The following is a 27997-nucleotide window of genomic DNA, read 5'->3' on the forward strand; positions in this document are numbered from 1 at the left end:
CAGAGAAGTGACCAAGGACTCCTAAGCTTGAAGGCAGGGGAACGGGGCTCTGGTCCCCTTCAGTCAGATGACTCCAGACAAGTCACATGACCTCCAGGGAGTATTCCAGCCTCTCCTTGAAATCGTAGGTTTGGCCTCATTCCCAACCACCATTCTTCCCAAGGGCACCCGAAGTGCATGCCTTTCGTTGTAGAAGCAAGTCAGAGAGACATTCTATAGTCACGGTAGCAAAGTCAGATGGAGCCCGTCGGTGTCTGCACTGGGGGTCCTGGCCCTCTGCTCCTGTTTCACTGACTCCACACTCTCCTGTTTAACAGAGATGCTCTCAGAACCCCCTCCAGCCACGTTTTCCTTCTCCTTCCCTGGCTAGGCTGAGTAGCAGCAACTCTGCAGACGACTGTCTGTGCCCTTCCTGTGGCTTTCAACCTTGTGTGCCACATGATCCCAGACGTCACTTCACCCTTGGGCCCTGGCTTTCCTACAAGATGATCACAACATGGGGGTTAGTAGCCAATACAAGGGAAGCACCTGCCCAGGGCTGCAAGTGCAGAGCTCGATCCAGGCTGTGGTCATTAAAGCTTGACACCGGGTGAAAATGAAAGAGAAATGGCAGCCCAAGGTGGCTGCCTTCTCTGAGCACCTTGTGGAGTATTTGAGAAGGGAAAGAAAAAGAGACAGGGAGCCTGGAGATGCAGGAATGAGTGGGGCCAGAGTGGAATGGCTAGGAAGGGGGATGGGTGGAGGGATGGAGAAAGAGGAAAAGAAAAAACAGGGGGTGAAGATGAGGAGGAAAGGAAGGGGGAGGAGGAGGGGAAGGGAGAGGAGGGGGAAGGATAAAGAAGGGAGGAGGAGAAAAAGGAGGGGAGAAGAGGGAGTACCCTGGAGTTAGAGGAGCACCTTTGGGAGGTGGGAGCCAGCACCAGGAAAAGGGCGTAATTTGTTTTCTTCTGCTCAGCTGTGCCTACAAAAAAGCAAATGAACCTGAGGAGCCCAGACAAAGTAGCTGAGACCTGATGCTGACATGCACCTCGGACCAGGGAAAATTATCTTCCTAACCTCTACCTCAGTACCATAATCGCGCTCTGGCTCTTGTGGGGAGGGGCTGCAGGAGGGCCCCTGGGTTTGATTCCTTTAATCTTTGACACCACCTGTCACGAAGGAGTGTGTAATTAGGACGCACTGTACCTTCCCAGCAGCCCAAGCGCCTGGCAAGATACGAGCCGCCGCGCTGCTCCCAGAGCCACAGCAGTGGACTGGCCGCATTCTTAATTGGTTGATAAACCTTTCTAGGAATCTGTCCACTTTCTCTAGGAATGGAGCTATGGCTGGGACTGTCCTTCACAGAAAGCACCAAGACATATCCTCAGGGAACCTACCTCTAAGGGACCAGGAGTCCTATTGTGGTGCTAGGGGCACAGGGGTCATGAGTTAACCCTAGTCTTCTAGTCACTGGTCTGAAAATGCCCGCACGTGTTCCTCAGAGCCACTCCATGTAACCGGATCAACCTAGTTGCTCACGCATCTGAACCTCCACTCTAAATCCACCTATCCTGCTATACTCAGCTCTGGGAGATCTTGCTGCCATCCCAAGAGCACCTGAGGGGACACACTTGCCAGGGCAGGGGAAGACTCGTATTTTCCACACTGGGTAGCCAGAAAGGGTTACGGGGATGCTGAGGATATGTAAAAGCAGAAAGGACCTGGAGGTGATTAAAGGTCCCAAGGTACATCTTTATAGAAGGGAGTCATGGAAACTGGATCACCTAGTCAGAGCCAGGGTCATGCTTACTGCTGATCCTATATTGCAGGTGTGTTTGCTGCTGCCCAAAAGGGGGCCATTCCTCACTCTCCCTGGGACCCTAACCTCTCCTCCCATGTATAGGCATCTTACCTCCAACCAGTACTGACCTGAATGCTGATACGGGCAACAATGTTCATCTCCTCTAGGCCACGCTACTCAACATGCGCGTCAGCATTAAAAGCCAACAAAGAGCCCTGTGTCCATTCATCCAACCCACCGCTCAAACATCAGACTTCATCTTTAAAGTGTGGAGCCAGCCAGAGTAGTAGGACCTGAGTAAGGGACCCTGGCCCATGCTTGGATCCCAACAGCACCCCACCAGGCTTGGGAGTCATGAGTAAGGCCAGACTACCCTCTTCTGGGGCTGCAGGATTCCAAAGGTCTACATAGCATTATGACAATCAGTTGAGTTCCACATAAATCAGACCAGCCGCCAAATAAATCCCAGCTTCATCATGGTGCTGTGTGACCGCTGGCCTGTGTGCCATTCCCCACCCTGATCAGCTCTATTTCCTTAAATGCAAAGTGGTGACCAAGGAAGTATCTGAGTTCTGTTCAGAATTGTGAGCGTCAGAGGTGACAGTGAATGTCAGATCTTGGCACAGGGGACAGTGAGTGCCAGAGCTTGGCACAGGGTACTAGCGTTCCTTCTCATCAAGGCCTTAGACTCTAGGCAGGATAAGTCTATCAATTTTTAGGACCTACGCTGCTCCATAGAATGATATCTTCCAGGTCTCCCTGGCCGGGATCATCCTCCAGGACGTCCAGTCTAGCTATCCCAAGGACCATTTCATTGTTTAAGAGTGGACCCAGAGAGGGAGGCTGTTGCTACAGCTTGAATGTGTGTGCACGCCCAGGGCATATGTTAGAGACTTTATTTCTTCTGTGGTGCTAGAGATGACACCCAGGGCCTTATGTACACTAGGCAAGCATTCTACCACACAGTTCCATCCCTTGCCCTCTTTCTACATTTTATTTTGAGACAAGGTCTAAGTGAATTATCCAAGTAGGAGTTGAACTCACTTCATAACCCAGGCAGGCCTTGAACTTTTGGTCTTCCCACCTGAGACTCCTGAGTAGCTGGAGTTACAGGCGTGTGCCACCAGGTCCAGTGTGACTTGGAAACAGTGTTGGGACATGGGTCCCAGTAAGAGGTGGTTTATTCATGAGGTGTGTCCTAAAAGTGAATCCAGTCTAGTCAGGCAGGATGATAGGGGGCCAGAAATCCTAGAATTTGGGAGGATAAGGCAGGAGGACCAACAAGAGTTCACCACCGTCTTCAGCAGCATAGGGAGGTCCAGGCTGGCTTGTAATCTGCGAGCCTGTCCTTACTGGTTTTCTAGTGTTGTGATAAACACCATGACCGAAGCCACCTGGGAAGGAGAGGTCTATTTGGCTCACATATTCCAATCAGTCTGTGGTTTAGTTTTGTCCTCTTGATACAAACCTAGTTGTATGTGGGAAGAAGGACCCTCAAGTGAAGAGCTGTTGCCATCAAATTGTCCTGCGGCCCCATCTGTAGTGCACTTTGTTGATGGATGTGTGATGGTCCTAGCCACTGTGAGCAGTCACACCCCTGGGCAGGTGGTTCTCGGTTCTCGAGAGCAAGCTGAGCAAGCCAGAAAGCAGTGTTCCTCTATGGCTTCTGCTCTGCTCCAGCTTGAGTCCCTACCCTGACTCCTCTCAGCAATGGCTTCCCTGTGTGTCAATTCTTTTTCTGTAGATGTGTTAAGATTCCTTGACCAAAAACAAACATGGTAGAAAGTTTATTCTGGCATACAGTAGCAGAGGGGTCAGAGTTCATCATGGCAGGGAGGCATGGCAGCCTGAGCAGGACACTTCGAGCTCACATCCGCAACCATAAGCACACAGTGTATGCACGTGGTGGTGGTGGGGGGGGAACTGGAAGTAGGGCAAACCTAGACAACTCTCAAAGCCCGTTCCCAATGACAAATTTCCTCTGGCAAGCTCACACCTCCTAAACCTCCCAAACAGCATCACAAACTGGGAACCAATAACTCAAATACTCAAGTCTATGGAGGTCATTGTTTTTTAATTTAAGTCCCCATAGAGATGCCTCAAAAACAAAACAAAAAAGAAACAATGGATTTAGCCTTCTTTCGTGCCCTCTCCTTCCTTCCTGTCTCTCGTGTCCTCTCAAATTCTGTCTTCCTCCCTGGGCTGAGACAGCCCAGAGGCCTTGACAGACTCCTTACTCTCTTGCTCTGGAATGTCCCAATAAATTTCTGAGAATTATAAACGACCCATCTCAGGCATTCTGTTGTAGCCAGCAAAACAGACCAAGACCTCTGTATTTTGCTCTGACCTCTCCTAAGTTATGACTAGAGTGACTTAATACCACCACTTCAAGGATTACCTCAGGATGACCTCTTTGGGTCACTGCCCCTTCAGTCTGGCCTACAGATAGGCAGAGTCACCATTACCTGGAATCTTGTGAGAGACTCAGAAACCCTTGGGATCCTTGGTCCAGCTCACCAAAGCAGACCTGCGTTTTGGGTCAGGTATCTAGGATTGCTGTAGGGTCTCCAAGAAGGCCATGCAGGTCCTTGTCCCGACTGTATTGTTTCAGAGATGTAAATTATCATTAATTACCACCATGGAACCAATATGGCCAATAATGTCACTTTTTAAAAAAGAAAAATCTGGGGCTTGTTGCTCTCACACTTGATTCTCAGGTTCTTTTTTCCCTCTCTCTCTTTTTATGGGGTACTGGTTTGAGACAGTTCTGGCTATCCAGGAACTCATTTTGTAGACCAGTCTGGTCTTGAACTCACAGAGATCCACCTGACTCTACCTCCTGAGTGCTGGGATTAAAGGCATGTGCCACCACTGCCTGGCTCTTAAGTCTTTTCTTAAGAGAGAATTATGATGATAATTCTTAATTTCTTAAGAAAATAATTCAGATCACTGTTCTGTTGCTGTGAAGAGGCATGCCATGACCAAGACAACTTATAGAAAAGGAAATTTTTAATTGGGGGGATTGCTTATAGTTTCAGAGGATTTGCATGTAAATGGAGACTGTACTTTCATTTCATGGTTAAAAAGCCGAGTCTCTGTTTCTATTAGTCCGTTATCATTGATCATGGCAGGGAGCATGGCTAGGAGAATGGCTGGGAGCATGGCAGTACTGGAGTAGTAGCTGAGATCTACATTCTGATCTGCTGGCAGAGGATGGTGTGTGGAGATGATCCTAGCATGTAGGTTTGAAACCTGAAAGCCCACCCCTAGTGATACACTTCCGCCAACAAGGCCACACCTCCTAATCCTTCTCAAACTGTGCCACTCCCTGATGACTAAGCACTCAGTATGGGTCCATTCCTATTTAAACCACCACACAAAGTAACAACCATGCCCAGGTGACCAAAACCAGTGTGTATGTCTTCTGAAGAAGGTACCAGTCAGACCCACCATCCCCATAGGAGGGGGCAGTCAGTCAACTGATGCAGGAAATGCATGCCTTGCTGTCCATTGCAGCCATGTTACTGCTGGTTGATTTGTTTCTAGAAATTTCTTCCTCTGTTGGTCTGAGAGATGACTGCCTGAAACTCCCAACCAATGTCCCTCTTCAGTCTCTTACCCCATACAGAACAGCCTAGTTTTTAAAAAGAAATTACAGCATTAGTTTTTATATATGTGAAGGGGAGGATTGTTTCTGATACACATGGAGGTCAAAGGACAACTCAATGAAGTCAGTTCAAATCTCTTTTTTACCATGTGGGCCCAGAGCTCAAACTTAGGTCACTGGGCTTGATAACAAGAATTCTTACTAAGTCACTCTGACATCTTCTTTAAGATAACATCTCTTATCATTTTCCTTTTGCTGTGGTAATTGGGACACTTGTTCTGGCGCTTAAAACCCTGGCAACTATTTAGGGGTCATCATTAAGACCACCACACTGCTCATTCATATGGACACACTCTCCAGTCATCGTCTTTTCCCTGGGCAAAACCAAATCCAGAGATTCTTGAGCAGGTGTGTTCACTGGGTATGACCAGAGTGCCCCTCTTCTGATGGGGGAGCTGAAAGACATTGGGTGGTCCATGGTGAGCAGTGCATACCATTTGGATAGAGAATTAGATGAGGAGGTTTTCTGCAGCAGAGATGGGAACAGAATGAAGTAACTGTGGTTTCTGAGACATGAGATTCAAGGAAGGGCTCACCAGCAGGCTCGTCCTGGGCCTGGTGAACTTCAGAACATGAGAACTATTTAAGTATCTAAGTGTGCATAAGAAGAGTAAGGGGCAGTCCCACACCTCTGGTCCCCACAGTACCCCCCAGTTTGTGAGGGACACAGTCCTTTTCCTGCCTATTCCTGTTAGAGATGGTGCTGGGTAGAGGAAACAGGAGGTTGATGGGGAAGGTTTGTTAACCAATTATCTTCAAGAGGTGGTACTATGTTAGGGTGTGGCTTTCTGGGACCTGAAGAAAAATGGGCACACATACCAGGTTTTCTCTCTCTCTCTCTCTCTCTCTCTCTCTCTCTCTCTCTCTCTCTCTCTCTCGTTCCCATGCAGCACAGCTGAGCTTGGACTTCTCAATCCTGTTTCATGAGTTTTTCTCTTATAATAAATAAAAACATAATTGCTTTATCTTTTAGCTAGCCTGATTACTTCCTGAATTGAGCTAACTTCTACAGTTTGTGCCCAACGTGGGACTCAGGTCTCCAGCGGCTATAGCCAGCCACCGTCAGACTACGTGCCATTCATTTGAGTATAGAATTCCCGCACAGCAGTCCTGAGTAGCCATTGACCATGGTCCTTCATATTTTCTCATTAAACATCTCAGAGAACCTTGGCCACCCACGACTGTGCAGCTGGCTTCTGGGTCCAGTATGGGATGTGGGCTTCCTGCTTTCTTTCTCTTTTTGTGCTGGTATGGCTGCAGACTAGTCATGGACTTCTGCCGAGCACACAGCCTGTGATTTACACTAAATAACTGTTTTTAATCTGAGCATATCTTTCAGCATTTAATGCTAAAATCAGATTCAAACCACATGGCTACAAGTGCACTGCAGCACCTACTGGCAGGTAACAGTTATTGCACCTACTCCAGCTCAAACTCAACCACAGGTAAGATTTATAATGTACAATATAAAATATAAAGTTATAATTTAAAAGGGCAAGATAATGGACAATTTAACAATTCAGGAGTTCAATAGCCTTTTCACTTATACTATGTATGATGTTATGCAAGGTTTATAATATTTCCCTCCTACATCCCTCTATTTGATTGTGGGGATTAGCTTTGTCCTTCATATTTTCTCCTTAAAAACATGGCTTGATAATAGGGTCAAGAACAAGGTACTTTTAGAAATGATACAGTCTTTACAGACTTATAATGACCAACTAAAAGGGAAATTCAGCACTCTGGAGAAGGATACAACCAATTTGACAAACAAAACCCAGTCAATGACAGAGGGTGCTGAGACGTTGTCTGAGAGAATTCATACTGTTGAATGTATTAATTGGACTCTGCAAAAAGGTTATGATAAATTGATTGATAGGATGTCTGTCTCTCCAGGAAGGTGATATGCATGCTATAAAAATTACGTTCAAGGATAAGACATTATCTTTACTGGACAGACTTTATACCTTGGAATCCTCAATGTGGACATTAGAACAGAACACTGGACAGGAGATCCAGACTCTACAAAAGGCAGTGGTAAAAAGATTTTAAAAATTGAGGAATTTATAGAATTTGATGACCAGGGACAAAAGGTACAAGGACAAAATTTAGCCTCATCAGTACATAATAAACTCTGAGATAGTTTACCCAGAGTTTTACCTGCTTTTCTGGTGATATCATCAGAAAGAGCATCTGGCACCAAATACCCTAAGGTAGTCAAAGAATATACATGGGAACCCATATGTATGACTGATCAAAAGGAAATACATTCATCCTTCATTAGGAAAATGGTTAAAACATGGACTTTAAGGAACAAAGCAATGGCACAAGACTGGATTCAGTTAATCTCAGTGGTCCTAGAAAGTGAACCTCAATTGCTTTGAAAGTGTTACTAGAAAGAAGAAGCAAAAATTTTAGAGAAACAGGGAAAAGCAAAAGGACTTGAGATTTCCCAAGATCAAATTCTGGGCAAGGGACTTTACTCTGATCCTTAGGATCAGGCTCTTTACCATGAACATACCTTTTCCCTATGTAGCACAGCAGCTTTAAATGCTTGGGGCAGGATTCAGGAACTAGAAAATATAATTGAATCATATATTAGGGTTAAACAGTGTCAGAGAGAACCCTTTAGTGACTCTTTACAAAGATTAACTAAGGCTGTACAGATAGAGGTAACAGACCCAAAAGCTAGATGGGTACTAATTGAATCTTTGGCTTTTGAGAATGCCATCTTAGAATGAAAAAAGATCCTTGGGTCTTTAAAGGTCAGATCAGCACCAATGGATGAATGGATCTTGCATACAATGAACGTTGAGACACTTGACTATAGTACTGAAGCTTGGGTAGGAGAAGCAATTTCCAATGGTATGAGAAGATATCAAAATACCAAATGTTTTAATTGTGGTAGAATAGGACATCTAAGAAGGTATTGCAGACAAGGAATTCCTAGAAATAATGTCTCCTCTGGGAATGGCAAGAATAGGAGAACTCAGACATCATGTATATGTAGGAGGTGTCGCAAAGGCTGACATTGGACGAATGAATGTAGGTTTACAATGTAAGACAGCCAAAACCCAATACCATTTGGAAACTCTTTGGGGGGCCTCTCACAAGCCCCCATGATGAATGTGGTCTAATCATTCCCTGTTACTCTGAAGAACATGTCTCACAAGGAAAATTTAAAAGTACAGTGCCTATTGTAAAAAACCATAATGATCTGTATGATTGTATGATGAAATGTTGTATGGAGAGCGGGCTGTGTCCTGCTGCCCGGCTAGCTTAGCCCCCCAATCACACAGAGAATGTATTAATTAAATTACTGTCTGGCCAATTATATCTAGCCTCTTATTGGCTAACTCTCACATCTTGATTAACCAATTTCTATTAAATCTGTGTATCACCACGTGACTGTGGCTTACCAGCATGAGTCTAACCAGAGTCCATCTTGGGCAGGAGAACCATGGCATCTGCCTGACTCTGCTCTTCTTCCTAGAATTCTGTTCTGTCTTCCCCGTCTACCTGAGTTCCGCCCAATCAACTAGGCCAGGCAGTTTCTTTAATGACCAATGAAAGAAACACAAATACAAAAGGACCTCCTACACCAATGAAATAGATGTGGAGGATGAATCAAACACTCCAGTATGACATAGAAAATGTATATTCTGGAAGATTTTTATAAATGACCAAAGACCAAAGCTAAGAGTATGTATCAATGGCATTTTTATTGAAGGTTTGCTAGACATGGGTGTGAATGAAAATATCATTACCCTAGAACCTTGGTATCCAAATTGGCCTCTTCAAGAGGTAGATGCTCAGTTCCTAGGAGTTGGAACCCTATCTCAAGTGAAACCAACTCGAGATGGGTCAAATGCATAGGGATAGAAGGACAGAGAGGAAGGCTAAGGCCATATGTAGCTAATATTGCAGTGAATTTATGAGGTCATAATCTATTGCTGCAATAGAATACCCAGATTAACATTCCTGCAGCAGCCCTAAAAACTTATGTTTCTGGGGAAGATATTAGAAGGTATTATAGACAAAGGTTAACCAGCCATTCAGGCTGTACAAAGAACAAAAAGCAATTGACAAATCTTTAGAGGTGCTAATGGCCCTGCCTTTAAAATGATTAACTGAAAAATCAATTTGGGTTAAACAGTGGCCTCTAACAGAAGAAAAGCTACAGGCTTTAAAACAGCTGGTACATGAGCAACTAGATGCTTACCAAATTGAAGAATCTACCAGCCCTTAGAATTCTCCTGTATTTTTTATTAAAAAGAAATCTGAAAAATGGAGAATGGTGACAGATCTTAGAGCTATGAACAAGGTTATTCAACCTATGGACCCTCTACAATCTGGAATTCCTCTGCTTTCTCTGTTACTAAAGGGATGGCCTCTCATAGTTAAGGATTTAAAGAATTGTTTCTTCACTATACCTTTATAAAAAAAGAATAGAGAAAAAATTGCCTTCACAGTGCCTACTTATAATAATTCTCAGCCTACTAGGAGATATCAACGGACCATCCTCCCACAGGGAATGCTCAATAGCCCCACCCTGTGCCAATACTCTGTTAGTCAGCAAATGGAAATAATACATAAGCAATTTTCTAAATCTATAGTCTACCATTACATGGATGACATTTTGTTATCTGATTCAAATGCAGTAGTGCTACTATAAGGCTGTTTTTTGGGGTACCAGCTGCTCAAATGGTGTACCTTCTCATGACGTTCTGGCTAGAACTCCAAATAAGAACTTTGAAAAAAAAAAACCCTATCAACTGCTTGGAAATTGTTTGCAGCTATACTATACTAGACAGTAATTTTGAAACTTAACCATCACTTTACTTTTATAAGATCCCATAAAGAGAACATTACCCCCATGACAGTGGGAATCAATTCTAGAGGACAACGTCCCCTCTCCCAAAAAAGTTTGTCCTCAGGGTTGGGAACACCATTTAGGGGTTGTTTATTATTACTTGTGTCAGGTAGAGGGTTGGGGTGGAAACTATGCAGGTTCAGAGATTTAAAAAAGGGAGGATAACAACAGTGGGTAATAGAGTGAATACTTGTGAGGTATTATTTATGGATAATTTACATCAGTATAGTTTTTTGTATATTGATACAAGTTCAAATTACATTTGTTATTTTTGTTTACAAATTTTACACACCTATGCAAAGTTATTCTGTCAGATTGTATACATGCATGTTTCTACCTCTCTTTAGGGCATTTTGTATATTGATACAACTTTTAGGAAATATTTTCATATTGCATTAAATATTATTCTTACCTCTGATCTAGATACTTATACATTATTTACATTTTGAGGTCATTGCCCTCATTTGCTGCACATTTGTTTACAGATTATTTAATATTCTGACATGAAGTCTTAGTCCTTAAGTTATAAGGTGTTAAATATTATAGGTCAATAGTTGTTTGTGTTTGTTATACGTATAGTCAGAATTATTAGGTTCTTTAGATACATAGAGATTGTATTCTGCCTAGACAGGTAATCTTCAACCACTTCAGGATCTGTAGAACATGGCATTTAAATAACTTAGGGTTCTGTTGACATGAGACATGATTGCTCCTCACAGCACCAATCTATTCCCTTGAGAAAGTTAAGCACCAAAGACATTCCACTCAGAGTTTGTTTTCTTCTTGGCACAATTGGTCTTTGGGCAAGGAACTGCCCATGCCTCAACCACTGACGAAGTACATGGTATCTGGACTGGACAAGCAGGACACAAGGAAAAGGACTGCCAAACCTTGCCAAGACAGGGTAAGACGGTTCTGAAAAATTCCCTGCCTCTGAAAATGATTTGTCAGTTACGCTAGGTCTTAGACAAAGTTAATTGCTTCAATGTTGGAAATGACACTTTGGGTGATTGCTCAGGTAGTCAATTGTCTCTGACATATACTGCTTACTTTGGAAGCTGCTTGATTGCACTTTCTGCCTACTCAAGTAGCATTATCTCCCTTCTCAGGCCTTCAATGGGGTTGAAAATTAGATAGTTATAGTTACCATCCTCTTATGGTTTAGTCAAGCCTATTTCTGATGCAAGACTTAGACTCTTTGGAATAGAATGTTCATTAAAACATTTATCCTGTGTTCCTTGCTTAATATTGCTTATGCTGTTTGTAATTTTATACTTGATATCTGCTCCTATTGTATATAGTTTTGTATTGGGTTTGGATCACTCTTGTTTAAACAAAAGGGGAGGTGATGGGAAAGCTTTGTTAACCAATTATCTTTAAGAGGTGGGGCTAAGTTAGGGTGTGGCTTTCTGGGACCCCAGAGGGGTGGGACACAGCCCAGGTGCTCTCTCTCTGTGTGGTTCCCTCACAGCACAGCTGAGCTTAGAATTCTCATTCCTGTTTCGTGAGTTTTTCCCCTTATAATAAATAAAAATATAATTGCTTTATCTTTTAGCTAACCTGGTTATTTCCTGAATTGAGCTAACTTCTACAGGAGGTCATTGTGAACCCCTCCCCAAGGTTAGCACATCCTGTTGGTGGTGGCAGACAGGTTCTGTACTTATGTGAGGTTTGTCTAAACATAGCTTATGAGTCTATAAGAGTTTTCCCATGGATCCAGGTTTAAACTGGAGTCTGAGGTTAAGCCTTGCCTAGCATGGTACTCTCTGGGCATCTTCCATGGGGTCTCCTGCCATCACCATACCTGGCCAAAAGTTCCAGGCAGTTTTCCTAGCCTCCCTCCTCCCAGTCACTCCCTTGCTTCTACTCAGAATTCCTGCTTTCCAAAGTACTCTCTCAGGACCCTCTCACGGGACCATTGCAATGCCCTTGGCATTCATTCATTAGCCGCTTTGTGACCAAGACTGAGCTTCTGGTTCAGATAATGAATAATCTGCCCCTGACTAAACAGTGCAGCACGGGGGTCAGGACCAGGCTCCCCATCCAGCCCTCCCTACTGCTCCTTACCACCAAGAATCTTAGACCAGACAGCATGTATCAATATTCAGTGGTCCAGAAGAGGCTCAAGACCACTGGTGTGTAGTCTGGTCTCCTCTAACAAAGAAGAAAATTGAATGAACATTGACTCTCAGACTGGCAGGAAAGAGACCCATCATTTATTTATATATTTAATGTATATGGATGGTTATCAGAGGTCAACCTTGCAGGCTGTTCCTCAGGTGCACCTTTTCATAGCCCACATGCGTGCCCGTTGGATCCCCTGGAATTATGGTTAGGGATGGTTGGGAGCCGCCATATGGGTGCCTAGAATCAAACCCACGTCCTCCAAAAAAGAGTAGTACACGCCCTCATCTGAGCGTCTCTCCAGCCCCACCACCTTGCTTTGGAGACAAGGTCTCTCACTGGCCTGAAATTCACTAAGTAGGCTAGCTGGGCCGACTGGTGATCTCTAGGGGATCATTGTGTCCCATCCAGTTCTGGGATTACAAATGTTTGCCTCTATCACCAGTGTTTTGTCTATCTGTCTGTCTGTTTGTTATGTGTTCTAGGAATCAAACTCATGACCTCAAGATTTCAAGGCAAACACTTGCCTGACTGAGCCATTTCCTTCTGCTTGCAATCTGATTCTTGAACCTGCCAAGAGCCTCCCCACCGCCACCAACAGCAGATGACCAGACTCGGATGGGTCAGAAGAGCCAGTGTGTGCTTGACTCCCAGGACTGCTAAATCGCTAAATCAGCCAGCACCCTCTCCTGCCTTTGAAGCAGGGATCTTTGGCTTCAGTCACTGTTGCTTGATTGAACTGCCCACTCTTGGCCTTTTCCCAGTGGCTCTGTTTTCTAGACAGGACTGGGGAGCCAAGATGGCTGCCCTCTGTGGTCCACGCTCTGCTGCTGCTGTCCTGCCCTGACTCATGAGACATGAGCCCCTCCCCATCCCTAAGCCTCCATTAGCATCCAGTTCTAACAGGCAGGTGCTTCCAGCATTGGCAAGGAGCCGCTCATCCAAAGCACTTGGGATGCCCCAAATGACTGCTCTCCATCTGAGCTGGCACAGATTGCTGGGACAAGTACCACCTGTAGGTTACTCAGACCCCAGCCAGTGGGTCCCTGAGCTGTTCAAGATGGTCTTTGTCCTTCCTGCTAACAACAGTGGTGCCCATCCCAGAAAGGGCAGAGTCATCTGCCAGTTGTCCTCAGACCTGGTTCTTCAGTCTGCATGGATTTAGTCCTTGAATATATTATTTACTGACCTGAAATCTGTCGCTCAACCTCCCTGAATGTGGACACCCTCCTCTATTAGTCAGGGTTATGATTTGGATTTTAAATGACCCTCAAAAATCTCTTGTGTTGGTGACTTGGTGCTAGCCTATGGTGGGTTTTTGTTTGTTTGTTTGTTTGTTTGTTTGTTGAGTGGGGTGGGGGAAGAAGGGTGGCACAGGAGTGAGGGTGCCAGCTATTGCTTGGATTATAAACTCGTCACCTCTGGATCTGGACACAATTCGTTTTCTGTAAGTCCTTGGAAGCACTAGCCAAGGAGTGTGGTTACATGACGACCCTGTGTTTGGGAAATACCGAGGCGAGGCCGGCATTTCACAGCTGCAAAGCAGAATGGAAAACCACTGTGCTGACAGAGGCCCAGGGGACTCTCACCGCAAGACTATGTCTAGCTGGGACACACTCATGGGCTTTTGAGTCTCTGTATGTTTTCTCTATTTACTCTCCACGGGACCCTTTCACTATAAAGCACGGGGTTTATGGTCGGACATTCTGGAAACTTCTTCTCTGAGGACCATTCTTCACCAAGAGTTTTCGCTCCTTTTTTTCTTTTTCTTTCTTTCTTTCTTTTATTCTTCCTTCTGCCCCCTCCCCGAAGACTAGTTGGAGGGCAAAGCATCAGGAACCTAAAGCATACTGGGTGGGGAAAGGGATGTGGGGCTCCCTACACCCTTTTCCCTGACTCACGGGGCCCAGCCCGGACCATCTCCTTTATCAGACGTGCTGCAGGGCTAGCTGCGCTCCGTGTTTTATGGCCCTATCATGTGTGAGATCTTGCCCATGAGGGGGAAGCTGTCAGTGCGTAACATAGATTTCAAGACAGACGTTCTGCTGCAAGATTATGAATAACCCCTCTGATCATTAGAGCCAGAGCATTTTTTAAAAATCCAATTTGTTTCTAGCTTCAAAACCCATTTCGTCTGCTTCCCGTCATCTGCGTTATGGAGGGAGGGCTGAAGGCTTCCAGAGTCTTGGCTACTAGAAATGTAGTACCCTTAGAAACCATACATGCCCCTCCTCCAACACCCTTATTTCCCCTGCAATAACCTGATAACCATCGCTTGTAACCCCGCCCAGGCTTTCCTATTGGAAGGCATCTCTGTTACGAACTGACAGAGCAGGAGAGAGCCTGGACACTGGGTCAGTGTCCCTAAGACCTGAGCAAGACCAGGCCATGACTGAAGCCCAGGGAAGCATTGCTGAGTATGTCCTTGCAGAAGGTACAGATTCTGATTGGCCAAGTCCAAAGTCAGCATGCAGCCAAGATTCAGAGAAAACAAAGGAGCATGAAAAAAAATTAATCACTCCATTGCTGCTTCTTCCCTCAACAGCCAGAGACACCAGCACTGGGGCTTGTAAGGTGGGGGTGATACCCCACGCCCCCCTTGTGCATGCAGACTCCTCTCTTCTGCAGTAAAAGCTGAGACATTGGAACACGTGCCTTCTTCCCCCCACATCAGCCCACCATAGGGACGTGAGCCGTTCATCTTCTTCTTGGCTCGGTTCGCAGCCTCCAGAATACTTGTGAGGGGCACCTTGCCCAGTTCTGAGCTCTGACGAGACACCAGGGCCCTTCTGAGCACTTGGCACTCTCCCAGGTTGCATTTTGTCTGTTCATCCACCTTCAGAGACCAGACTGGACAGTGTCTTCTGGCTGGGCCAGGCCAGAGTGGACCATGTCTTCGCTGCAGGCCACAGGATGAAGTTTCCAGGAGGCCTGTGATGCAGAGGTTCAGCCCATCTGTTTCATCTCTCACGAACCCTCCTCCCTGCCGCGGACCCTGAGCTGTGGGCTGCAAACAGCGGAGAAGACAGCTCGTGCTCCGTGCCCTGGACAAGGTCAATGTCCTGGAGGGAAGAGACAGGAGAAGCTGTTTACAGAACCACCTGAGCTCAGGAACAGGGGCGAGGGCAGAAAGAATCCGCAGCCCTGAGAAGATGGCTTTTGATTTTTGGAGGCAGCTGGGGAGGGTCAAGAGAGAGGGTGACTTGAGCCGGGTCTGCAAGGACAGCTAGCAAGTTAATCAGGCTTGCTTGTCTTGCAGGAACCCATCTCTGAAGTCACCGTCCCCTGAGGTGACCCACTTGCTCTTCCACCCTCTTGAAAACATCTAAATTTCTGTCTCGCCTCAAATATAAACAGTGTGAACTCTTCGGCTCACCAGACCATCCTGGTGCCTTGCTTAGCACATAGTGGGTGCACAGAGCTGCGGACTAGATATTTGGGGAATAGAGGCACGGGGAAGGAGGAGTGGGGACAAGGCCCAGTGAAAGCCAGAGTAGAAAAGACCTTAGCAAAGAGTAACAAGCAGATACCAAGCCCCTGGCTCCCAGAATTCTCCAGACTCCCCTCCCCAGACACTGGGGTCGCCTTGCCAGGAGAGCAAGAGCTATGAGGTTTCTCTCCATAGCTCCCAGATGCATCTAAGGTGTCTATGGAAAAGGTTCCAGCGAGATCCTGGGCCGAGGCTACCTCCCCAGCAGGAGTGGAAAGACTTGCCCTTATCCCAAACCTCATCTTGGGCACCCTGGTGACCCAGCCCAGCGTCTCGGGAGCCTGACTGCCCCACTTCTGCCTGCTCTGAGCTTCAGTCCTTTTAGCTCGAATTTGTAAGTGGGCTTCAGCCCAAGCAAAAGATTCAGCGGGAATCCGGCCGGGTTCCCAGACGCTTAATTGGAGCTGGGCTCTTCATTACCCGCACACCTGTTCCCCAACACCATATGGTCCGAGGTAAATAGACTGTAATTGTTTATCCAGAGTCAATTCTTCCATGAGTGAGTGAGTGCCGGTGGGGGCCGCAGCCTCCTCAGCCTCCTCACGCCATTCCCAGCTCCAACCTCTCCAGGAAACTGAAGGACAAACCCCTTGCAAGGTTAAGATGCCTCGCATGCTGCCCCCAGCAGAACACACTTCTGCATTGGGAGACTCATCTTGGACAACTCCTCCAGCTCCGAAGAAAAGCCCCACCCAACTCTGCCAGCTGGTGGACACTTGACAGCCAGGCTCCTTTGCCCTTGCCTGTGTGATTGAGCAGGAAGGCACCTCTCTGGTCCTGGGCTCATTTTTTTTCTTCTTCTTCTCCTGTGGAAGCCAAAGGATGTCTGAGATGGACTGGGACAGTGCCAGCTCTCTGGCCCCCATCACAGCTCCACCACCGTTCTACAGCAGCCTGAGCAAATTCTGTCAAGTCTCAGAGCCTAGGCCAACTGAAGACACGACCTCAGTGCCACATGGTCCTTGATAATAGAGGGACTAGCATCGTTAAGCTGGCAGCTCATGGAGGAAGACTGTGGACAGCTCATACTTGTAGGCTTAGGTTGGTGAACGCCCTTGGTCAAGGTCACCCAGGCCGGGGGAGAGAGATTCTCACCTACTTCTGTGAACTCCACAACCAGATCCCTCGATCCTGCTCCATTTATACTGTGGATAACACACCCAGCGAGCCTGGCCTGGTGCCTGTCATCCAAGAGGAAATCAATAAATGCCTGTTTTCGTGTCTCTGTCCTTCAGTGGACATATCCTGCCTTCCATCCTGGCTCCAGTACCTGGGCAGCATCCAGAAGCTCGGGCTTCAAAATGTCCCCCACAAGGTGAAGTATAAATAGGGCAGATCCTTGTCCCCTCTTCGCTTCCTTGGTCTCAACTCTTGGTCAGTCTTATACTGCCAGGGAGAGGTGTCACTTCCTCCTCGGTCTGGCTGTCCCCAGATAGTCCTAGAGTGTGGTGCTACCAAGCATGACACTCATGTCCAGGAGGAGGAAGGCTGCTGGCGCACCCATAATGGTTTCTGGCCTCCAGTGTATGGCCTCCAGAGACATCAGATGAGTTCATCATTGGGAATGCAGTTAAGCATCGTTGGGAGCCAGTTAAGGCTGGGAAGATGGCTCAGTGGTAAGAGTGCTTATTATGAAATCAAGAAGACCCAAGTTCAATTCCTCAGCATCTATGTAAAAGCCAGGCAACTCTAGCTTTTGTGGGGGTGGGGGTGGGGTGAAAACAGGTGGATCCCAGGAGCTTGCTGGTCAACCGGCCTGTAATCCGGAAGGACAAGGTTCCAGTTCAGTGAGAGCCCCTGTCTCAAATCAGAGCAGAGAGAGAGAGATAAACTGCTAGCATCATACGTCTGCTCACAAGTGTGAGCACTGATGTCACGTGTGCTGGAGGGGTGGGTGTGCGTGCATGCGTGTGTGTGCACATGCGTGCATATGAGCACACACATGCACACAAAGAAACAGCAAGAGCTCCTGTGCATTCTTGAGATCTGGCTGATAGTCCCAGGAGGCAGACTTCTCAGTACGGGGAAGAAAAGCAGAGCCACTTAGATGCATGGACACTGCAGACACGTGGGGTCTTTCTCCAGGGACTCTGACAAGGCTTCTTCTAGTGGCTGTTCCCTTCCCTGCTCAGAATTCTTCACTCCAAGCCCCCGCCTCCCATCCTGGCTGCCCTGAGGATGAATGGCTTCCTGGGGCTTAAGAAAATGGATTCAATGTCCTCTTAATTTTCACTGAATCAGCCCTTAATATGATGAAGGGCTTCCCAGCCAATCCCCTCTGATGCCCCTCCTACCTACCAGATTATAGAGTCTACCTGGGCCGGTCAGGTTACCATAAAGGTAAGTTCATGTCCCCAGCCCAGGCATTCTGCCAGGCTGAGAAAGGATGCCGAAGGTCACCTTCTGATCGCTGTCAACCCTCTGCATAGAGATATGCGCACCTGTTGAACCACCGAGACAGGTCCCTGTATCAAACATCCTGCCAGACTAGGAAAAGCATCACCCCAAGGGGAGCTGAAGGGAGGGGCAGAGAAGACTCTGGAACCCTCAGGGTGATTACACATTCTCTCTACAGGAGGTCTCCCAGGGCCCTGGGGCTGGAGGTCTCTAATTCCCATGGCTCCCTGATTATTCCATGGAAGTCAGGGGCTGAGATAGGAGCAAGAATTCTGTCATCAAGAAAAAAAGAAATATGTAAGAAAAGGGGGGGGGGGAGAGCTTTTCCTAGCAAGTTTTCTGGGCGCCCAAGGGGACAACTTTGAAGGAGCCTGGTACCCTGAGCAGTCGCGGCTGCCTCCCACAACTTGAGGAACGGGAAGGAGTTTTAAAAGATATTTAAGCTGCTGCATAAATTGGCCCCTCTGGGGATGCACGTGGTTCTGCCTTAGTCCAGAGGCTACAAGGCTATTTTCTACCCCAGGCACTGGGCTGAGTGTTTCAGGATTGGCTGACGGAAAAGGGGCAGGGCTTCCTGCCCTGGGCCTAGGATAAACGCAGAATGTTCTAGAATCAGGCGTGTGCGCGACACTCCTGGAATGTGAGCCTCAGAGAAACTCTTTGCTGGATCTCACAAAGTCCTCCAAAAGAGGTGTGTCCCTCAGCGGGGACCTTTAGTGGAGAAAGGGGAGGGGAGGAAGATGCACACTTAAGAGTCCCTCTCCGTTTTGATAAAATTCCTAATAAAAGCAACTTCAAGGGGAAAGGGCTTATTTGGGCTCACGGTTTGGAAGTATAGTCTACCATGAAGGGGAAGCCAGGGTGTAGGGAGCCTTTGGCAGCAGGTCACATTGCATTCACCATCAGGAAGCAGAAAGGGACAGTTGGCTGAATAGGCGGCTTGCTTTCTCCTTTTCAACCCCTCCCAGAGTACGCCTACATTTAGGGAGGAGGGTCTTCCCACCTCAGCTATCCTAATCTAGAAACTCCTCACAGATACGCCCAGAGGTTTGTCTCCTAGATCTGTATCCCCATCCAGTTGACAATACTAACCGTAAAAATACAGAGCCCCACTCCATGGCAGTCCCGGGCTGGGCATTTAATGCAGCCGTTCAACCCTCTACCACCACCTTGCCATTTCACAGAGGAGGAGACTGAGGCTTGGACAGTCAGCATCATGTGCCCAAGGACATACAACCAAAAGGAGCCCCGTGGCTTCAAATCCAGACCATGCCTCTCTTCAAATAGCCCCTTAGAAAGGGTCTAGGAAGGGTGGGGCCGCTGGTTGGAGTCCTCAGTTGCTCATATACACGTTGGTATGGACTTTATGGGGTGGTTTTGGGTGCTGGTGTGAATGCAGGATGCTGCCTGAGCTGGCAGAAACTGAAATTCAAGAGAAGGGTGGTTAGCCAGGCTTCCTCCTCTGACCCATCCCTCCAGCCACTATCATCTGCTGTGCACAGCTCCTGGGGTCTCCCTGGGCTCCAAGCACCTACAGCTGTCCAACTGGGGCCTTCTCTCAGTTGGGGTGGAAGCCATGCTCCAAAGCAGAAGAAAAAGCCTTAGGGATCAGACTGGAGTTGAAAGGTGAGACTTTCTGCTCTGAACTGGGCTTGCATCTTGGGGACACAAGCCTTGGGCTTGATCCCCAACACCTCAGAAAAACAAAAGACCTCTCCCCTGCAGAAATGACCTGCCCTCCACTCTGCTGGATGTGTTTCTCCCGAGCTAATCCATCCCCCATGCGTTCCCTGTTCCTCCCGCCCTTTAGTTTCTTTATCAGGAGGAAGAAGTCCGTTTTCTCCTGGTGAGACAGAACTAATAACCAGATTACAGGAACTCCCAGACAGGGGCATCAAATATTACACAGAGGCTCCAGGTTCCTATCACTCCATCTGTAGTGTTCTGTGGCTGCAGCGATGGCCGCCCGGCCCTCTCATTGATGAAGTACATTATAAGTGCTAAGTAATAATAATACTGTAAAATGCCTCAGTGCTCAAGCATGAGCTCCGGGCTCCAGATAAAATGCCAGACAGATAGATTAGCAGGCGGAGGAAGTACTCAAGAGTGCCGTCTCCCTGCAGCTCCCTGGGCCTAATAGATAGGACCAATCAACCCACTTCAATTACAGCTTGGGGACTAATAGCCAAGAGCTGATTAAATCCCCTGCACCGGAACTGGTGTGACAGTGCTCTGTATGCTCTGGTGTCGGAAGAGCAGGTGAGCACCGAGAGGGTGGAGATGCCCATGGGCTGGCGTGAGATTGCTTCGCTGTAACACACTGTTCTATGGAGTTCTGTTACTAGTGCAGGCTAGCCCAGAGCAGGCCTGGTATCCATTTTCACCCTCCTCACCTTCGCCTCTCTCCAAGCTGAAAGACTCTAGTTGGTTCTGCAGGAAATCTCTCGTCAGTAGAAAAGTGGGGGAGGGTGCTGTGGGTTGAATGTATCATTCACTAATTCTCGCCCACCTTGAAGTTTATGTGCTGGAAATGCGCCCCTCTAATTTATTCACATGCTAATAGTATTGAGGGTCTGACTTTGGGCAGGGGGTAAGGAGAATTCATGAGGGTGGTCCTGGTTTCATTTCCTGACACCATGATGAACTATCTTAACAAAATCAGCTTAGGAGAAAGGGTTTATTTTTAGCTCACGGTTCCTGGCTATAACCCATCATGGCGGGGATGGTCACGGTGACTGGAGCTTGAGAGAACTGGCCACACTGTATGCACAGTTGAGAGCAGAGAGGCGGGCAAGCGTGCATGCTAGTCACTCAGTCCAGGGCTTAGCACAAGCAGTGGCGTCCTGCTACATCCAGGGTGGGACTTCCCACCTCAGTTAATACAGTGGAGAAAAACCCTCACAGGCCAGGCTGACTAGTTTGAATTGATACCGCCTTCCCTGGTGATTCTATTGTGTGTCAAGTCAACTGTCAAAACTAAGGGAAATGGGGGATCTTAGAGCACTAGAAGCTTTCCAAGAGAAGGAAGAGGGACAGACAAGGTGGGATTCTCCAGATGCTGAGTAGATGCAAAGGCTGTGCTCCTGTGTTGTTGGTTGTTGTTGTTAACTCTTTATTATTTGGGTCTTTAGTCTCTGAGGGGCCACCACTCAGCTCCCAAATAAATCACACATGGAGTCTTATTCTTACTTATCAATGCCCAGTCTTGGCTTCGCTTATCTCTAGCCAGCTTTTCTTAACTTAAAATAACCCATCTACCTTTTGCCTTAGGCCTTTGCCTTTTTCTATTTCTGTATATCTTTTCTTTCCTTCTAACTCTGTGACTGGCTGTGTAGCTGGGTGGCTGGCTCCTGCTGGCCTCCTCTCCTCCTTTTCTTGCTCCTTGATTCCCTCTTCCCAGATTTCTCCTCCCTTTTATTCTCTCTGCCTATCCTTTCTCCTGCCTTGCTACTGGCCGTTCAGCTCTTTATTAAACCAATCAGATGTTTTAGACAGGAAAAGAAACACAGTTTCACAGAGTTAAACAAAAGCAACATAAAAGAATGCAACACATCTTTGTATCATTAAAACAAATGTTCCACAGCATAAACAAATGTAACACATCTTAAAATAACACCCCACAACACTCTGGACTTCCCAGAATCCTGAGCAGCAAGCTGTAAGCCATGTGAGCAACTTCCCCCGCTTCATCTCCTCCCCTCATCCTTCTTCTCTTTTTCTTCTGTTCCTCCTTCCTCTTCTCCTTCCAGAACTCACTTTACAGCCCTGGCTGGCTTTGAACTTGCAGCAATCCTCTTGCCTCTGCCTCTTGAGAATGAAGACTATAGGCATAAGCTGCCACATGAAACTCACCCACTGCCACGGGTTTTCTTAGAGCTACAGAAAACAGGCTAAGACAAGGCTGGAGATGGTCAGGAAGATACGTGAGGACAGGCAACTGGGGGACAGCTGGGTGAGGGAGATGACTGTGCCATACTGGGGCGTCATCAGAACCGACTAAAGGTGGACTAGACTCACAGAGTGGGTAAGGCTGACTGCCCTCAGATGTCAAAAATGAAGGGAGGACACTGGCCAGCAACATACTGGAGAGGGGCCCCATGGGTGTGGGCTCCAGTGACGGGGACTCATGCTGGGCCAGGGGCAATACAGAGAGTCTGGTGGTGTGGGTGTTGCTTTTATTGATTAATGAATAAAGAAACTGCCTTGGCCTGTTGATAGAGCAGAATTTAGGTAGGCAGAGAAAACTGGACTGAATGGTGGGAGAAGTAGGGCAGAGAGAGAGATGCCATGGAACTGCTGCCAGAGATAGACATGCTAAAATTTTGCTGGTAAGCCACTGCGATACACAGGTTAATGGAGATGGGTTAAATTAATATGTAAGAGTTAGCCAATAAGAAGCTAGAGCTAATGGACCAAGCAGCGTTTTAATTAATACAGTTTCTGTGTGGTTATTTCAGGTCTAAGCTAGTCGAGCAGCCAGGAACCAACAAGTGGGCCCTCCTCCAACAGTCTGGCTTTGGAGGAAGTGAACCCTGCTGAGGGAAGGCTGCCCACATAAACACCCTGGAGTCACATAGATTTGTTATCCCCCACCCCATGTTCTGTTCTGCACACAATAGGAACTGCCAGCGCCACTGATCCTGCAGATTTTGGGGGAGAATACTTTCCTAAGTGGGAATGAATGTGTCCTGTCAAGCTGGGCAGTTTTTTATACCTGGGCCTGTTGGCCTCCTGCACAATATGACATGAGACACATACTCTAGATAAGGAGAAAAGAGGGAGATGAAGAGGGGGAGAAGGGGGAAGAGGCAGGGGGAGGAAAAGAAAGAGGAAGAGAAAAGGGAGGAGGAGGGAGAGGAGGACGCAGTGTTGAAAAGCAATTTGCACGAAACTTGTATCTGAGAGCGAACACAAAACGTTTGATTCTGTCGTACGCCTTCAGAGAACAAAACAGTGTGAACGGTGCTGAACATGTGTTCCTTCAAAAATACAAACAGAGAGAAGGAAAATCAGATGCAAGCCTCACAAGAGCTAATTCTTAAACGCTCCCAGTTGGATTTGCTGATCCTCGGGGACCATGTGGGAGGAGACGGGGAGTGAGCTGGTAGACATCAACTCCTGGAAGCCTCTGGCCCAAGACTGCGCAAGGGAAGGAAGGCAGAGTCATTGCCGCTGCTGTGCAGGAAAGAATCAAAGCCTATTGCACAAGGGAGCCGAGCACCTACATCCAAGTTCAAGCCAGGGAGGGCGCAGAGGAGGAGCAGATGGGAACTGGGACCACCAAGGGGCCAGGGAGAGGAGGCTCCGGCATGAAGATGATTAGGCAATATGAACAACACGAGGAGAGGCCACGGGGAAGAAAGCCACTGTGGAAGAAAATCGGACAGTCAGCCTCACAATAGGAATTGCAGTGAAGGGCAGGGAGCTGTGGTGAAGGAGAGAAGACCACAGAGAGGGGCCTTGCTCTGCAAGCCACACGATAGATATGGTGACAGGCTGCTTCTTGCTTGCTTATTCCAGAGAGCCTGAGAGTGAGGGCCAGGACCTCCTGGGGACAACAGTGTGGCTAATTGAGCCCAGGTCTGGACACTAGTGAACCATGTAGTTTCTGATCAGGTCTATGTTCTTTCCCTATCCTCTTTTGGGTTTCTATTTTAATAAATGGGGTGGGGTGATGATGGGGGGTGGGGGCAGAAGACACTTCACAGTATTTGCCCAGTTCCCTCCTCCCTCCCAGCCACTCTGCTTTCAATGGCTACCCGGGCACCTGGCAAGCAGACATGGCTCCGTCTACCCGCCAAAGCCTACTGGTCATCTGAGTGGCTTTTGTTTACTATGGCTACTGTAGCAAGGTGCCACAGGCTAGGGTGGCTCACACAGCAGAAATGTTCTTCCTGGGTCTGGAGTGTAGAAGTCTGAGCGCCGGGCTGGTTTCTTCTGCCGTCTCTCCTCCCTGACAGTCACCTCCTCTGTGTCCTCGCATCCCTCTGGAATTAATCTCTTTCTTGTTATGAATTAATCTCTTCTTGTCTTAAGGACACAGTCGTGTTGGATTAGGGCCCACCCTAGTGGCCTCAATTAAAATTAATTACCCCTTTAATGTCTGTGTCTCCAAACCCAGAAGCGCTTTACAGTATTGGGGGTTAGGACTCTAGCATCTGAATCTGAGGGGACGGAATTGAGTCTGTGACAGGACACAGAGAGTGGCACTCAGGGCTGGATGCTGTGTGGAAATGACAGGCCCCACTTCCCACTCTTAGTCCCTCCTTTAAGTACCATGGTGTGGTGGTCTGGTCACCAAAGCGGAAAGTTGGCCACCTCTCATTGTGTACCTCCAAGGCTGCACTACTTCCCCCCATCACTGACTTGGCTGGCTGTATCCCATCACCCTATGCCTCCTGCAGGCATAGGAGCCCTGGAAGAAGGGGTCAGGCTGTCCTCACAGCTCTTGTCTACCTTTTCTCCAGTCAGACATCAGGACTCCTTGAGGGAGTTGAGGGACTTTGACTAATTTTGAGGATAGTACTTCACCTGGATGCTCAGGTTCAGCAAGGAGCAGAGGAAGGAGAAGTGGCCAGGAGAGACAGTCTGTTCCACAAAAGGGAAGAGGAAGCCACATGTAGCCTCATCTAGCCGTGTAGGGCTCTATGGGTCTCCAACATTTCTAGGCCATGAATGAGGAAGGGATCCTCACATCCCCCATGGACAAGAGAGCTAGCCCAGAGTGTCTGGAAGCTTCTGCATACCATACCAGTGAGGATGCGACCTGGAGGTTCTCTCTGGTAGAGTCTGGCTTGCTGGATCCCTTTCCACTGTCACATTGCTTGCTGTCACTACAGGTTTGGTCCTCAGGCCATGCATGTCAGTCTCAGCCCTGAAATCTCGAATCTAGGGTGTCAGGGGAAGTTGAGAAGAGCCCTGGCACAAACTAAAGTCTGCAGTGAGCCCACCCACAGCCTGGAATCCAGGGTGACAGGATGTTTGGATACACAGACAGTCTCCAGGATTGGGACAGAAAGGTAGTTTAATCAAAGAACTGGACTATGCTCTTGGGGCCTCATCCAAGGAGGTCCTTCCCCGAGAGAGCTGATCAGAGCCTTTAAGGGCCAGGCAGAGACTCTCAAGGCCATGCTGGCGGCTTGGTGTCCTTCTAGATGTGGGGAAAGGTGTGTGAGCCTAGAGGTCTCCGCACCTGTATGGAGGAAGACACTCTCCCCAGGAGGTCAGCTCAGGTCACCATGAATACTAATATAATAGCAAGGCGAGGGAGACAGTTCAGCCAGCCCCAGCAGGTCTTCGATGCTCCTTTGGGAGTGACACCATACTGGGGTGACTGTACTTACTCGGAACTGGGAGAAGCTAGAGTAGGAGACAGTCACTGGGTTGCTTTGGGGGGGGGGTTCGGGTGGGTGAGCGAGCCATCAGAACAGTAAGGAGATAGGAGACAGGAGACAGGCTCCCTGAGTCGGTGTGACCTTCTCCACGGGGCTTAAGATTCTGTTTGTAAAACGGGGCCCACAGAACTTGTGTCTCTGAGAGAACTGAAGAATCGGCATGTAAAACATTCAAGAGGACTTGGATGGGCAAGGTTCTGGGAGTGCCAGGCATTAGCATGCACAATGGGACACTTCTAGAAGTTTAGACAAGGAGTCTTGCTCTGAATATATGACAATAAAACGGGAGATATTCGGTAATGTAGAAGGGAAATGGGGAGAAGACAAGGGGGGGATAGTAACAGAAATGAGTGCTATGTGCATACGTGGAAATGGCATAACAAAACACCTTACTTTCTATAATATAATTAACACACGCTCAGAAAAAAAGGAGAAAATTCCTTACAGCAGAACCCGAGACTTTAGCATCTGGGGGTGGGAGTGCGTGGGTCAAGGAGCAAGAACCACCTGACAGGAGAGGAAGCAGGAGTGTACAGGCTGCCTTGGGGTGGGGTGGAGGAGTAGGGGCTGTGCAGAATGGGGTATAGAGAGAGGAAGGATGCTCAGGTGCTAAGGAGCATGGGAAGCTGGCAAGTGGTACCCATGCCCTTTGCATTTTGTTAAACCAACATCACTTCTAGCTACTTGGAAAAGGTGGAGCGTCATTTTATTGTGTTTATCTGCCCAAATGGTGTTCCCGGAGACCATAGACAGGACCCTGGGAGTGTGCAGAGAGCTGATTCTTCTCTCAGGCTGCAAAAGTTACCCAGTCCTCAGTGGGTATCATAGGTTCCCATCCATCAGCAGAAGGTCAAAAAAAAATGAGCCAGGCTCCCAGAAGACAAGTTCCCCAAAGGTGGAACACAGTATGTCAGAATTAAACTCGCAACACCCAGGACCGGTCCAGCCTCCCTATCGCAGCCCTCGGCTACCTCCCCGGGTAATTTCCGGGGCATTTCAAACGGCAAAGACAATCAGATGTCAGAAATGGTTTGGGTCTGCAATCAGACCAGGGATTTTCATGGAATTCCCAATGCGAGAGCCTCCAGGCCCAAGGAAAATTTCCCCAGTGGCAGCACTCCCTTCCCAACATGCCCCTCGCTTCCCCAGCCTGCCTCTGTTATTGGATCCAGCGTGATTGTCTCCCGGGCCCCTAATGGAATTTTATCAGGGATCTCTGTAACTGGATTGCTTATTTGCAGCCTGCGCCGCCAGCGGCCCCAGATAAAGAACGCGGCGTCTGCGCTGTGTGTCAGAAATCCAGCCCTGTTGCCATCCATCACTCTGTCAAACGTCACTGCAGACAGCCTGCTTCAAGCCCCATCACGCTGGGAATTTTCTGCCCAAGAATAACAAAAGCGGCCCCAGTTGGAGAGGCCTCTGTCCCACCTTATGCCTTCCATACAGGTGGATGAATTTAGTTCCACCCCCTTCGTGTCTCGCCTCCATTTCTCTTTAGAGTCTGCAGCCGCTCACCAGCCCTTCTATAGGTCCAGAAGCCTCTAAACAACACTGTGGATTTACAAAACCCTAAGCATGTAGAATACAGATGTGGGAATAACGGTTCTTTGCATGTAGAAAGCATGTGTGAAATGTGTCCATCTACCTTCTCCCAGTGATATTTACTCCACTATGAATGGGAGGTAATGCTATTATTTTCTGATCGGCAGGTGGAGTTAGGTTCAGAAGGTTAAATTACTTCTCCAGGTTTTTGTTTTGTTTTGTGTATTTGTGTGGGGGTACATTATGTGCAAACATGTTGTGCACGTATGCATGCAGAGATCACAGGTCAATGTCAGCTACCTCTCTCAATCATTTGCCTCCTTGTTTTTTTTCCTAAATAACTTATTTCTTGTGATTTAAATTTTATTTTTAGTATTAGTATGTTTGCACTGAAATAAAATTACATCACTTACCCCTCACTTTCCTTCCTCCAGCCCCTCCCAACTGACCTCCCTCAAACCCCTCCCTTATCTCCCCTCCCTTAAACCCCTCCCACATCCCCCCACTCTTAAATTGATAGCTTCTTTATTATTGTTGCACGAATATGTGTGTGTCTACATAGACAAGACCAAAACAATGGCAATATCAATCGGTATGTTAACATGGAAGTGAGGGGGGGAGGAATTCATGGGGTCCCATCCCTAGGCAGAGAATCACAGACAAATCACTGCCAAAGAAAGAGAATTGGCCTTTCTTGGGAATGACCCCCCCCCCTCCGCTTATTGAACAC

The sequence above is a fragment of the Arvicola amphibius genome, chromosome 4 (genome assembly GCF_903992535.2).
Source record: "Arvicola amphibius chromosome 4, mArvAmp1.2, whole genome shotgun sequence".
Lineage (NCBI taxonomy): Eukaryota > Metazoa > Chordata > Mammalia > Rodentia > Cricetidae > Arvicola > Arvicola amphibius.